This window comes from Oncorhynchus gorbuscha, linkage group LG06 (assembly GCF_021184085.1).
Source record: "Oncorhynchus gorbuscha isolate QuinsamMale2020 ecotype Even-year linkage group LG06, OgorEven_v1.0, whole genome shotgun sequence".
NCBI lineage: Eukaryota > Metazoa > Chordata > Actinopteri > Salmoniformes > Salmonidae > Oncorhynchus > Oncorhynchus gorbuscha.
In genome coordinates this window covers 13228789-13241360 of record NC_060178.1, presented here as the reverse complement: position 1 = coordinate 13241360, position 12572 = coordinate 13228789, and the positions used below count along the sequence as shown (strand labels likewise).

Here is a 12572-nt window from a genome sequence, read left to right as displayed (position 1 = left end):
TGACCATTTGATTTGTTGTTCAGCAGTCTTATGGCTTGGGGGTAAAGCTGTAAGGAGCCTTTTGGACCTAGACTTGGCGCTCCGGTAGTGTTTGCCGTGCGGTAGCAGAGAGAACAGTCTATGACTTGGATGACTGGAGTCTTTGACAATTTTTCGGGCCCTCCTCTGACACCGCCTAGTATATAAGTCCTGGATGGCAGGAGGCTTGATGTACGGGGCTGTACACACTACCCTCTGTAGCGCCTTACGGTTGGATGCCGAGCAGTTGCCATACCTGGCGGTGATGCAATCATCTCCTTTGTCTTGCTCACATTGGGGGAAAAGTTGTTGTCCTGGCATCACATTGCCAGGTCTCTGACCTCCTATAGGCTGTCTCATCATTGTCGGTGATCAGGCCTACCACTTTTATGTCGTCAGCAAACGTAATGATTGTGTTGGAGTCGTGCTTAGCCACCCAGTCGTGAGTGAACAGGGAGTACAGGAGGGGACTGAGAACGCACCCCTGAGGGACCCCAGTGTTGAGGATCAGTGTGACAGATGTTGTGTTTCCTACCCTTACCACCTGGGGGTGGCCGTCAGGAATTCCAGAATCCAGTTGCAGGGGTCTTTAGTCTTATGTCCTAGGGTCCTTAGCTTAGTGATGAGCTTTGAGGGCACTATAGTGTTGAATGCTGAGCTGTAGTCAATGAATAGCATTCTCACATATGTGTTCATTTTGTCCAGTTGAGAAAAGGCAGTGTGGAGTGCGATTAAGATTTCGTCTTCTGTGGATCTGTTGGGGTGGTATGCGAATTGGAGTGGGTCTAGGGTTTCCCAGGATAATGGTGTTGATATGAGCCATGACCAGCCTTTCAACACTGTGATCACACAGTCGTCCTGAACAGCTGGTGCTCTCATGCATGCTTCAGTGTTGCTTGCCTCCAAGCGAGCATAAAAGGCATTTAGTTTGTCTTGTAGGCTTGCGTCACTGAGCAGCTCGTGGCTGGGTTTCCCTTTGTAGTCCGTAATAGTTTGCAAGCCCTGCCACATTTGACGAGCGTCAGAGCCAGTGTAGTAGGACTCAATCTTAGTCCTGTATTGATACTTTGCCTGTTTGATGGTTTGTCTGAGGGCATAGCGGGATTTCTTATAAGTGTTGGGATTAGTGTCCCACTCCTTGAAAGTGGCAGCTCTAGCCTTTAGCTCGGAGCGGATGTTGCCTTGTGTCTTCTGGTTTGGATATGTATGTACGGTCACTGTGGGAACGACGTCGTCGATGCACTAATTGATGAAGTCAGTGACTGAGGTGGATGAATCCCGGAACATATTCTAGTCTATGCTAGCAAAAGAGTCCTGTAGCGTAGCATCTGCGTCATCTGACCACTTCCGAATTGAGTGAGTCACTGGTACTTCCTGCTTTAGTTTTAGCTTGTAAGCAAGAATCAGGAGGATGGAATTATGGTCATATTTGCCAAATGGAGGGCAAGGGAGAGCTTTGTAAGCGTCTCTGTGTGTGGTGTAAATGTGGTCTTTTTTTCCTAAACTTATTTCCTTATAGAATCATAGGGAAGGGCGCTGGAGGTGCCACAGCATAAATTAAATTATTCAGAATACTTCACCAGGAGTAGGTCTATCATTTAGCCACAGAGGATCAATAGCTTATTGTGTGTTTTGTGTGTTGCCAAATCACAAGGCATTCCTACCGTCGGGAACGCACCGTTTATCTATCAGTGAACAACATGCAAAACAGGCCTTGGATTCTGCTGAAAAGAGAATTCTAAACTGTCTGTAGGCTACCAAATATGTAATCAACTTCCAAGTAGGCCTATTGAGTGAACAACATTGTTTGGCAAAGTAAAACAAGGAAGATATAGGCTTTCAGCTCGAACGCATTGGCCATCGCTGGTGAGTGAGTCTGTGAAACTGGAAAGTTTTTTCAGGACTATAATTTCCCCCTAATATTGTACAATAAGTGTGTCGTTTCCCAGACTTTAGGCTTAGAAAAAGAATCCCCCTGTGTGCAACTTCTGCAAGCGCCTCTTCTCTAGTGCTCTATGCCAGCGCTTCTACTCTAGTGCTCTATGCCAGCGCCTCTTCTCTAGTGCTCTATGCCAGCGCCTCTACTCTAGTGCTCTATGCCAGCGCCTCTTCTCTAGTGCTCTATGCCAGCGCTTCTACTCTAGTGCTCTATGCCAGCGCCTCTTCTCTAGTGCTCTATGCCAGCGCCTCTACTCTAGTGCTCTATGCCAGCGCCTCTACTCTAGTGCTCTATGCCAGCGCCTCTACTCTAGTGCTCTATGCCAGCGCCTCTTCTCTAGTGCTCTATGCCAGCGCCTCTACTCTAGTGCTCTATGCCAGCGCCTCTACTCTAGTGCTCTATGCCAGCGCCTCTTCTCTAGTGCTCTATGCCAGCGCCTCTACTCTAGTGCTCTATGCCAGCGCCTCTTCTCTAGTGCTCTATGCCAGCGCTTCTACTCTAGTGCTCTATGCCAGCGCCTCTTCTCTAGTGCTCTATGCCAGCGCCTCTACTCTAGTGCTCTATGCCAGCGCCTCTACTCTAGTGCTCTATGCCAGCGCCTCTACTCTAGTGCTCTATGCCAGCGCCTCTACTCTAGTGCTCTATGCCAGCGCTTCTACTCTAGTGCTCTATGCCAGCGCCTCTTCTCTAGTGCTCTATGCCAGCACCTCTACTCTAGTGCTCTATGCCAGCGCCTCTTCTCTAGTGCTCTATGCCAGCGCCTCTACTCTAGTGCTCTATGCCAGCGCCTCTACTCTAGTGCTCTATGCCAGCGCCTCTTCTCTAGTGCTCTATGCCAGCACCTCTAATCTAGTGCTCTATGCCAGCGCCTCTTCTCTAGTGCTCTATGCCAGCGCCTCTACTCTAGTGCTCTATGCCAGCGCCTCTACTCTAGTGCTCTATGCCAGCGCCTCTACTCTAGTGCTCTATGCCAGCGCCTCTACTCTAGTGCTCTATGCCAGCACCTCTACTCTAGTGCTCTATGCCAGCGCCTCTACTCTAGTGCTCTATGCCAGCGCCTCTACTCTAGTGCTCTATGCCAGCGCCTCTACTCTAGTGCTCTATGCCAGCGCCTCTACTCTAGTGCTCTATGCCAGCGCCTCTTCTCTAGTGCTCTATGCCAGCGCCTCTACTCTAGTGCTCTATGCCAGCGCCTCTACTCTAGTGCTCTATGCCAGCGCCTCTACTCTAGTGCTCTATGCCAGCGCCTCTACTCTAGTGCTCTATGCCAGCGCTTCTACTCTAGTGCTCTATGCCAGCGCCTCTTCTCTAGTGCTCTATGCCAGCACCTCTACTCTAGTGCTCTATGCCAGCGCCTCTTCTCTAGTGCTCTATGCCAGCGCCTCTACTCTAGTGCTCTATGCCAGCGCCTCTACTCTAGTGCTCTATGCCAGCGCCTCTTCTCTAGTGCTCTATGCCAGCACCTCTACTCTAGTGCTCTATGCCAGCGCCTCTTCTCTAGTGCTCTATGCCAGCGCCTCTACTCTAGTGCTCTATGCCAGCGCCTCTACTCTAGTGCTCTATGCCAGCGCCTCTACTCTAGTGCTCTATGCCAGCGCCTCTACTCTAGTGCTCTATGCCAGCGCCTCTACTCTAGTGCTCTATGCCAGCGCCTCTACTCTAGTGCTCTATGCCAGCGCCTCTACTCTAGTGCTCTATGCCAGCGCCTCTACTCTAGTGCTCTATGCCAGCGCCTCTACTCTAGTGCTCTATGCCAGCGCCTCTACTCTAGTGCTCTATGCCAGCGCCTCTACTCTAGTGCTCTATGCCAGCACCTCTACTCTAGTGCTCTATGCCAGCGCCTCTACTCTAGTGCTCTATGCAAGCGCCTCTACTCTAGTGCTCTATGCCAGCGCCTCTACTCTAGTGCTCTATGCCAGCGCCTCTACTCTAGTGCTCTATGCCAGCGCCTCTTCTCTAGGGCTCTATGCCAGCGCCTCTACTCTAGTGCTCTATGCCAGCGCCTCTACTCTAGTGCTCTATGCCAGCGCCTCTACTCTAGTGCTCTATGCCAGCACCTCTACTCTAGTGCTCTATGCCAGCGCCTCTTCTCTAGTGCTCTATGCCAGCGCCTCTACTCTAGTGCTCTATGCCAGCGCCTCTACTCTAGTGCTCTATGCCAGCGCCTCTACTCTAGTGCTCTATGCCAGCGCCTCTACTCTAGTGCTCTATGCCAGCACCTCTACTCTAGTGCTCTATGCCAGCACCTCTACTCTAGTGCTCTATGCCAGCGCCTCTACTTTGGTGCTCTATGCCAGCGCCTCTACTCTAGTGCTCTATGCCAGCGCCTCTTCTCTAGGGCTCTATGCCAGCGCCTCTACTCTAGTGCTCTATGCCAGCGCCTCTACTCTAGTGCTCTATGCCAGCGCCTCTACTCTAGTGCTCTATGCCAGCGCCTCTACTCTAGTGCTCTATGCCAGCGCCTCTTCTCTAGTGCTCTATGCCAGCGCCTCTACTCTAGTGCTCTATGCCAGCGCCTCTACTCTAGTGCTCTATGCCAGCGCCTCTACTCTAGTGCTCTATGCCAGCGCCTCTACTCTAGTGCTCTATGCCAGCGCCTCTACTTTGGTGCTCTATGCCAGCACCTCTACTCTAGTGCTCTATGCCAGCGCCTCTACTCTAGTGCTCTATGCCAGCGCCTCTACTCTAGTGCTCTATGCCAGCGCCTCTACTCTAGTGCTCTATGCCAGCACCTCTACTCTAGTGCTCTATGCCAGCGCCTCTACTCTAGTGCTCTATGCCAGCACGCAAAAACCAAGATACATATGCCCTGCTTTATTATAATATTTTATTGTAATGCATTCTGGTGGCCCCAGGTCCTCCTTCTCAGCTCACTTTTTGTTCCGACAGGTCCCAATTTACAAATGAAGCACTAGGAGAGAGTTGGACAGGTGAGAGTCAATTTCCACTAAGCATCCACAATAATATTATACATTTTACTTGTCTACAGCCGGGATTTAATCCAATCAAGCTTTTTCAGCTATGCACAATTTAAAGGCAATGTTTTATGTTCACACATACCGCAATCACGGTAAATGCTGAACATGTCAGCTCAATCATAAATTACCTTCAAATGTGAAGTGCGCTATAAGGCAGATCTGCTGCTGATTAGATAAAATCCTGGCCTCAAATAAGACACCTCAGACTACTGATTTGCGTACAGGGACTGTGGTGGACACACACAGTCCCCTTCAGGTGTATTCACTTCCAGACATTTGCTTAAAGCTGTAGATTCAATTCTGCTAACTCCCAGTCCAACCTTGAAAAGCTTACCAATGAAGTTGTCCCTGTCAGTTATAGGAGCAGGACAAGATGAAAAATCGTAGGAGTAGGACAAGATTAAAGGTCATAGGAGTAGGACAAGATGAAAAATCATAGGAGTAGGACAAGATAAAAGGTCATAGGAGCAGGACAAGATGAAAGGTCATAGGAGCAGGACAAGATGAAAGGTCATAGGAGGTAGGACAAGATGAAATGTCATAGGAGCAGGACAAGATGAAAGGTCATAGGAGCAGGACAAAATGAAAGGTCGTAGAAGTAGGACAAGATAAAAGGTCATAGGAGCAGGACAAGATGAAAAATCGTAGGAGTAGGACAAGATAAAAGGTCATAGGAGTAGGACAAGATGAAAGGTCATAGGAGCAGGACAAGATGAAAGGTCAAAGGAGCAGGACAAAATGAAAGGTCGTAGAAGTAGGACAAGATAAAAGGTCATAGGAGCAGGACAAGATGAAAAATCGTAGGAGTAGGACAAGATAAAAGGTCATAGGAGCAGGACAAGATGAAAGGTCATAGGAGCAGGACAAGATGAAAGGTCAAAGGAGCAGGACAAAATGAAAGGTCGTAGAAGTAGGACAAGATAAAAGGTCATAGGAGCAGGACAAGATGAAAAATCGTAGGAGTAGGACAAGATAAAAGGTCATAGGAGCAGGACAATATGAAAGGTCATAGGAGCAGGACAAGATGAAAGGTCATAGGAGCAGGACAAGATGAAAGGTCAAAGGAGCAGGACAAAATGAAAGGTCGTAGAAGTAGGACAAGATAAAAAGGTCATAGGAGCAGGGCAAGATGAAAAATCGTAGGAGTAGGACAAGATAAAAGATCTTAGGATCAGGGCAAGATGAAAGGTCATAGGAGCAGGACAAAATGAAAGGTCGTAGAAGTAGGACAAGATAAAAGGTCTTAGGAGCAGGACAAGATGAAAGGTCGTAGAAGTAGGACAAGATAAAAGGTCGTAGAAGTAGGACAAGAGTAAAGGTCATCCAAGGGGAGTCAGTGGCATCCGGCCAAGTCTGTGAAGGTCTTCACTGTGAGGTGGGTTACCAAGCTAATCTCCCCTTAACAGTAACCTTGTCTGTAGCCTCCGGTGCCTGCAGCTAGGCCTGTCTAGACAGAAAGAGAACAAACTACCTTGCCTGAGACTTCCTGGGAGCTCCTAAAAGCTATTATAAAGTAAACTCGCACACCTTATGTGCTGCTATATGCATGAAGATATTTTTTTATCTTCAGTAAAGAGACAGTGTAGTCAAAAACGTGATTGTGAAAACTATGATAATGCACTTCTTGTTAAAGCTGTTTGAAAAAACCACCTGAAGTATCAGTTTGTGTTTCTGGGTGGAGTTTTTGGACATATGAGTTAATAGACCAATAACAAAGAGAGTTTGCCCTCCTCGCTACCAACAGCAGCTCATTTTCAGGTTACACATCCCCTCCATTAGGCTCCTCCGATTAGACCCCTCGCTCAGACCACTGCCAAGCAGTCCGAGCAAACTTCTTGCTTGAGGAATTGCATTTTACTAAGACTTTACTTTGTTTCTTTTGACTATTTTTTATTTATTTAAAATAATCACAGTAATGTATTTAACTGTTACCCAGAAATCAATTGATATTGAGATAAAAATGGCTGTAACGGCTGTCTTGGGTAGAAGAAGGAGAGGACCAAAGCGCAGCGTGGTTAGTGTTCATCTTTTTAATAAACAACTGAAGACTTCAAAAGTACTAAACAACAAAGTGACAACTGAAACAGTTCTATCTGGTGCAGACACACAAGGACTGGAAATAACCACAAAACACAAAGGAAAACAGGCTACCTAAATATGGTTCTCAATCAGGGACAACGATAGACAGCTGCCTCTGATTGAGAACCATATCAGGCCAAACACAGAAATAGAAAATATAGAAAAACTAACATAGACTGCCCACCCCAACTCACGCCCTGACCATACTAAATAAAGACCAAACAAAGGAATAAAGGTCAGAACGTGACCATGGCTGCACATAGGTGATCAAGATGTTTCCGACATTTAATGGATCTTATTTGCCAATGTTTCTGTCAAACTACCATTAACGTAGAAAGACTATAGAAACGTAGACGTAGAAAGACTATAGATCACCAGTGTGCTGGAATTTTCTTTTCATTACAGTCAGCTCCTAAACGCTAACATCTAGGATTTTAGCTCAATGGACTAATGTGGTCTTGAGCCAGGCAGTAGCAGCCAGTTAGACATGTGGGCAAAAACTGTTAGAATCAACATTGTGTACAGGTCATTTCAACCCCCCAAAATCTATGTGATGACCTTGAATCAACATGGAAAAATGAATTGGATTTGCAAAAAGTCATCAACGTAGGGGCATTTTGTCTTTTTTTCACCCAACTTTTAACCTAAATTCAATGACATGGTGAAATATTTTGCTGATTTCATGTTGAATTCACATTAATTGACAAATCAAACAAATGTAAATCAGACTACACGTCTGTGCCCAGTGGGTTCATGCTTTTAATAAAGGACACGAATGGCTTATTTTGCTGTGCTTGTGGGTTATCAAACACACGTGGTACTGACAAAATGCTCATTAAAATTAAATAATAATCAAAGTGTCATGGGTTTTATTATCAATGCATTTAACTGCTGCCTCAAACAACATCTCCCTGCCAATTACATTATTCTATTGCTGGCTGCCACTTTCCCTGTCAGGAGGTGAGTTAATCACTCACAGCAATGCTAGAACGCACACAAACACATAGACATACACGTGCATGCCCGCGCACACCGCACGCGCCCGTGCACGGGGCACTCACGCACAGATACACAGTGACACCTGCTCTGGTGAATATACTATAGTATATAATACTACAGTATTTACTATATAATTCTGTAGTAAAATGTAGTATACTATACTACACACTGTAGTATCCCTCGATCACGTGTAGTACCTATTATAGAATATTTTAGTATACCGTAGAATACTATAGTAAATACTACAGTATTATCCACAACAAAACACTGTAGTAAATACTACAGACATTCTCCTGCAGGTTTTCTCAAGGAGAAAGTCCCCCACCTCTATCTCTGTCACGTTCTGACCTTTATTTCCTTTGTTTTTGTATTTATTTAGTATGGTCAGGGCGTGACTTGGGGTGGACAGTCTATGTTTGTTTTTCTATGATTTGGGGATTTCTATGTTTCGGCCTAGTATGGTTCTCAATCAGAGGCAGGTGTCATTAGTTGTCTCTGATTGAGAATCATACTTAGGTAGCCTGGGTTTCACTGTTTGTTTGTGGGTGATTGTCTATGTTAGTTGCTTGTGTCAGCACAGGTCTCATTTATAGCTTCATGGTCGTTTATTGTTTTTGTATAGTTTCTATACAGTGTTCAGTGCTTTCTTTTATTAAATATTCATCATGAACACATACCACGCCGCATTTTTGTCCTCCAATTGTAATGTCTTTCATCTGTTGTTTGAAGAGAGTCAGACCGAAATGCAGCGTGTAGGTTACTCATGACTTTTAATGAAGATAATGCGGTACATGAAATAACTGAAGAAGAAAACAACAAACGAGTGAAACTAATTACAGCCTATCTGGTGACTAACACAGAGACAGGTACAATCACCCACGAAATACAACGCGCACTCAGGCTACCTAAATACGGTTCCCAATCCGAGACAATGAGAATCAGCTGACTCCAATTGGGAATCGCCTCAGGCAGCCAAGCCTAACTAGACACACCCCTAATAATACACAATCCCAATTAATACAAACCCCAATACGAAACACAACATGTAAACCCATGTCACAGCCTGGCCTACCCAAACATATAACAAAAACACAAGATACAATGACCAAGGCGTGACAGAAACCCCCCCTAAGGTGCGGACTCCGGGACGCACCTCAAGAGCATAGGGAGGGTCCGGGTGGGCGTCTGTCCATGGTGGCTGTTCTGGCTCGGGACGTGGACCCCACTCCATAAATGTCCTAGTTCCTCCCCTTCGCGTCCTAGGATAATCCACCTTCTCCGCCGACCATGGCCTAATAGTCCTCACCCTGATCCCCACATAACTGAGGGGCAGCTCGGGACAGAGGGGCAGCTCGGGACAGAGGGGCAGCTCGGGACAGAGGGGCAGCCCGGGACCGAAGCAGCCCGGTACTGAGGGGAAGCCCGGTACTGAGAGGCAGCCCAGTACAGAGAGGAAGCCTAGTACTGAGAGGAAGCTCAGTACTGAGAGGAAGCTCAGTACTGAGAGGAAGCTCAGTACTGAGAGGAAGCTCAGTACTGCGAGGAAGCTCAGTAGTGAGAGGAAGCTCAGTACTGAGAGGAAGCTCAGGCAGGTAGTAGGCTCCGGTAAATCCTGGCTGGCTGGTGGAACTGGATGATTCAGGTTGTCTGGCCGATCTAGAAGATCTTGGCAGACTGGCACTTCTGGCGGATCCTGGCAGACTGGCACTTCTGGCGGATCCTGGCAGACTGGTGACGCTGGGCCGACTGGCGGCGCTGGGCAGACTGGGAGCACTGGCGGCGCTGGACAGACAGGAGACTCCGGCAGCGCAGGAGAGGAGAACAGCTCTGGTTGCGCTAAACAAGCGGGAGACTCCGGCAGCGCAGGAGGGGAGAAAAGCTCTGGCTGCGCTAAACAGGCGAGGCGCACTGGAGGCCTGGTGCGTGGTGCTGGAACTGGTGGTACTGGCGCGAGGACACGCACAGGAAGCCTCGTGCGGGGAGCTGCTACCGGAGGACTGGTGTGTAGAGGTGGCTCTGGATAGACCGGACCGTGCAGGCGCACTGGAGCTCTTGAGCACCGAGCCTGCCCAAGCTTACCTGGCTCGATGCCCACTCTAGCCCGGCCAATAGGAAGGGCTGGTATGTGTCGCAGCTGGCTCTGCACCCGCACTGGAAACACTGTGCGCTCCATAGCATAACACGGTGCCTGCCCGGCCTCTCTAGCCCAACGGTGAGCACAGGGAGTATGTGCAGGTCTCCTACCTGGCATAACTACTCTCCCTTTTAGCCCCCCCCCCAATAAAGTTTTTGGGGTGACTTTCCGGTTTCCAACCGCGTCGCCGTGCTGCCTCCTCATACCTGCGCCTCTCCGCTTTAGCTGCTTCTATTTCCTCCTTGGGGCTGCAATATTCTCCCGGCTGCGCCCAGGGTCCTTTACCGTCTAATTCCTCCTCCCATGTCCAAATCTCCAAATGATGCAGTCTCTCCCACTGCAACTGTTCTTCGCACTGCTGTAGGGAATCCCAGGCGGGCTCCTGCACTCGCTCTGGGTCGGCCGCCCACCTGTCGATTTCTTCCCATGTCGTATAATCCCTGCTTCTGCCGTCCATAACGTCCTCCTTTAGATCCTGCCAGTTCACACGCTGCTCGGTCTGTGAATGGTGGTGGGTGATTCTGTAACGTCATTCGTCTGTTGTTTGAAGAGAGTCAGACCGAAATGCAGCGTGTAGGTTACTCATGACTTTTAATGAAGATAATGCGGTACATGAAATAACTGAAGAAGAAAACAACAAACGAGTGAAACTAATTACAGCCTATCTGGTGACTAACACAGAGACAGGTACAATCACCCACGAAATACAACACGCACTCAGGCTACCTAAATACGGTTCCCAATCCGAGACAACGAGAATCAGCTGACTCCAATTGGGAACCGCCTCAGGCAGTCAAGCCTAACTAGACACACCCCTAATAATACACAATCCCAATTAATACAAACTCCAATACGAAACACAACATATAAACCCATGTCACACCCTGGCCTACCCAAACATATAACAAAAACACAAGATACAATGACCAAGGCGTGACACCGATCCTTCTCTCCTCTTCAGATGAAGAGGAGGACGACCGTGTCAATCTCAAAGATAGAAAAACAACAAAACTTTAGTAAATACTACAGTCTGAGAAAACAGTAACTATTAAAGTATACCACAGTCCCCCAAAATACTATAGTATACCATACTACAGTCCGCAAAAATAGTACAATATACTACAGTCCACAAAAATACTACACTATACTACAGTCTGCAAAAACACTACAGTAATTAATATAGTACATACTACCTTTTTCAATACTACAGTATTCACAGTAGTGTTTTTGTGGACTTCAGTCCCTAAAAATAATACAGTGAATACTACAGTAAAGCCTGCAAAAACACTGCAGTGAATACTACAGTATTCCTCCCATAGTATACACTATGGTATTTTTTAATGTGAGTGTAACTGAATCACTGTGAACATTGGAGAGGGGGATAGGAGTCGGGAGTCTCTTAAACTCTTAAAACAATATTACATATATGTGCCACATTAACAGATAAATGGAATTGAATGCTGGAGAAGGAAGGAGGAAACCGAGGGAGAGAGAGAGAGAGACCCAGCCAAATCATGAGAAAACAAAAAGACTTGACACATTGGAAAGAATTTACAAAACAAAAATTGCAAACTAGAATGCTATTTGGCCCTAAACAGAGAGTACACAGTGGCAGAATATCTGACCACTGTGACTGACCCAAAATTAAGGAAATCTTTGACTATGTACAGACTCAGCAAGCATAGCCTTGCTATTGACAAAGGGAGCCCAAGGCAAACCGGACTCTCAAGAGAAGACAAGCTATGTGCACAAATCCAATTTTGATAAGCTCCCATATCCATTGGGTGAAATACCACAGTGTGCAATCACAGCAGCAAGACTTGTGACCTGTTGCCACAAGAAAAGGGCAACCAGTGAAGAACAACCACCATTGTAAATACAACCCATATGTATGTATGTTTATTTATTTTCCCTTTTGCACTGTAACTATTTGCACATCATTACAACACTGTGTATATAGATAATATGTCATTTGAAATGTCTTTATTATTTTTGAACTTTTGTGACTGTTTACTTTAAATGTTTTATTGTTCATTTCACTTGTGTTTATTATCCATTTCACTTGCTTTGACAATGTAAACATATGTTCCCCATGCAAATAAAGCCCCTTAAACTGAATTGAACTGAGAGGGAGAGAAGGAGAGAGACAGAGAGCGAGTCACGGAGAAACAGAGATCAGTTTGCTCCATAGCCGTTCACCTCCACGGTGGTCCTTGTGAGTTTATGAGTTTAACCTATAACCATCAGCATCAGTTTACACAGTAGTTCTCTCTCCTTCTCTATTGCTGTCTTTCTCTGTTTTTTTGTCTCATCTACATTCTGAGCTAATTAGTTAATACCAGTCCTTGTTAGTTTCAGGGTAAATCTTGTATGGCATGCACATCTTTTTCCCAGAGCCCAGAGTGGTTCACTGTAAGGGAATAGG

At 46.7% G+C, this 12572-nt stretch overlaps 1 protein-coding gene across 4 annotated transcripts in view; it reads right to left on the bottom strand.

The window, feature by feature from the left end:
* The window catches only part of LOC124037570 (ATP-binding cassette sub-family C member 8-like), a 149257-nt gene that overhangs the window by 126745 nt on the left and 9940 nt on the right, over positions 1–12572 (bottom strand). The gene's annotated exons all lie outside the window — the stretch shown is intronic.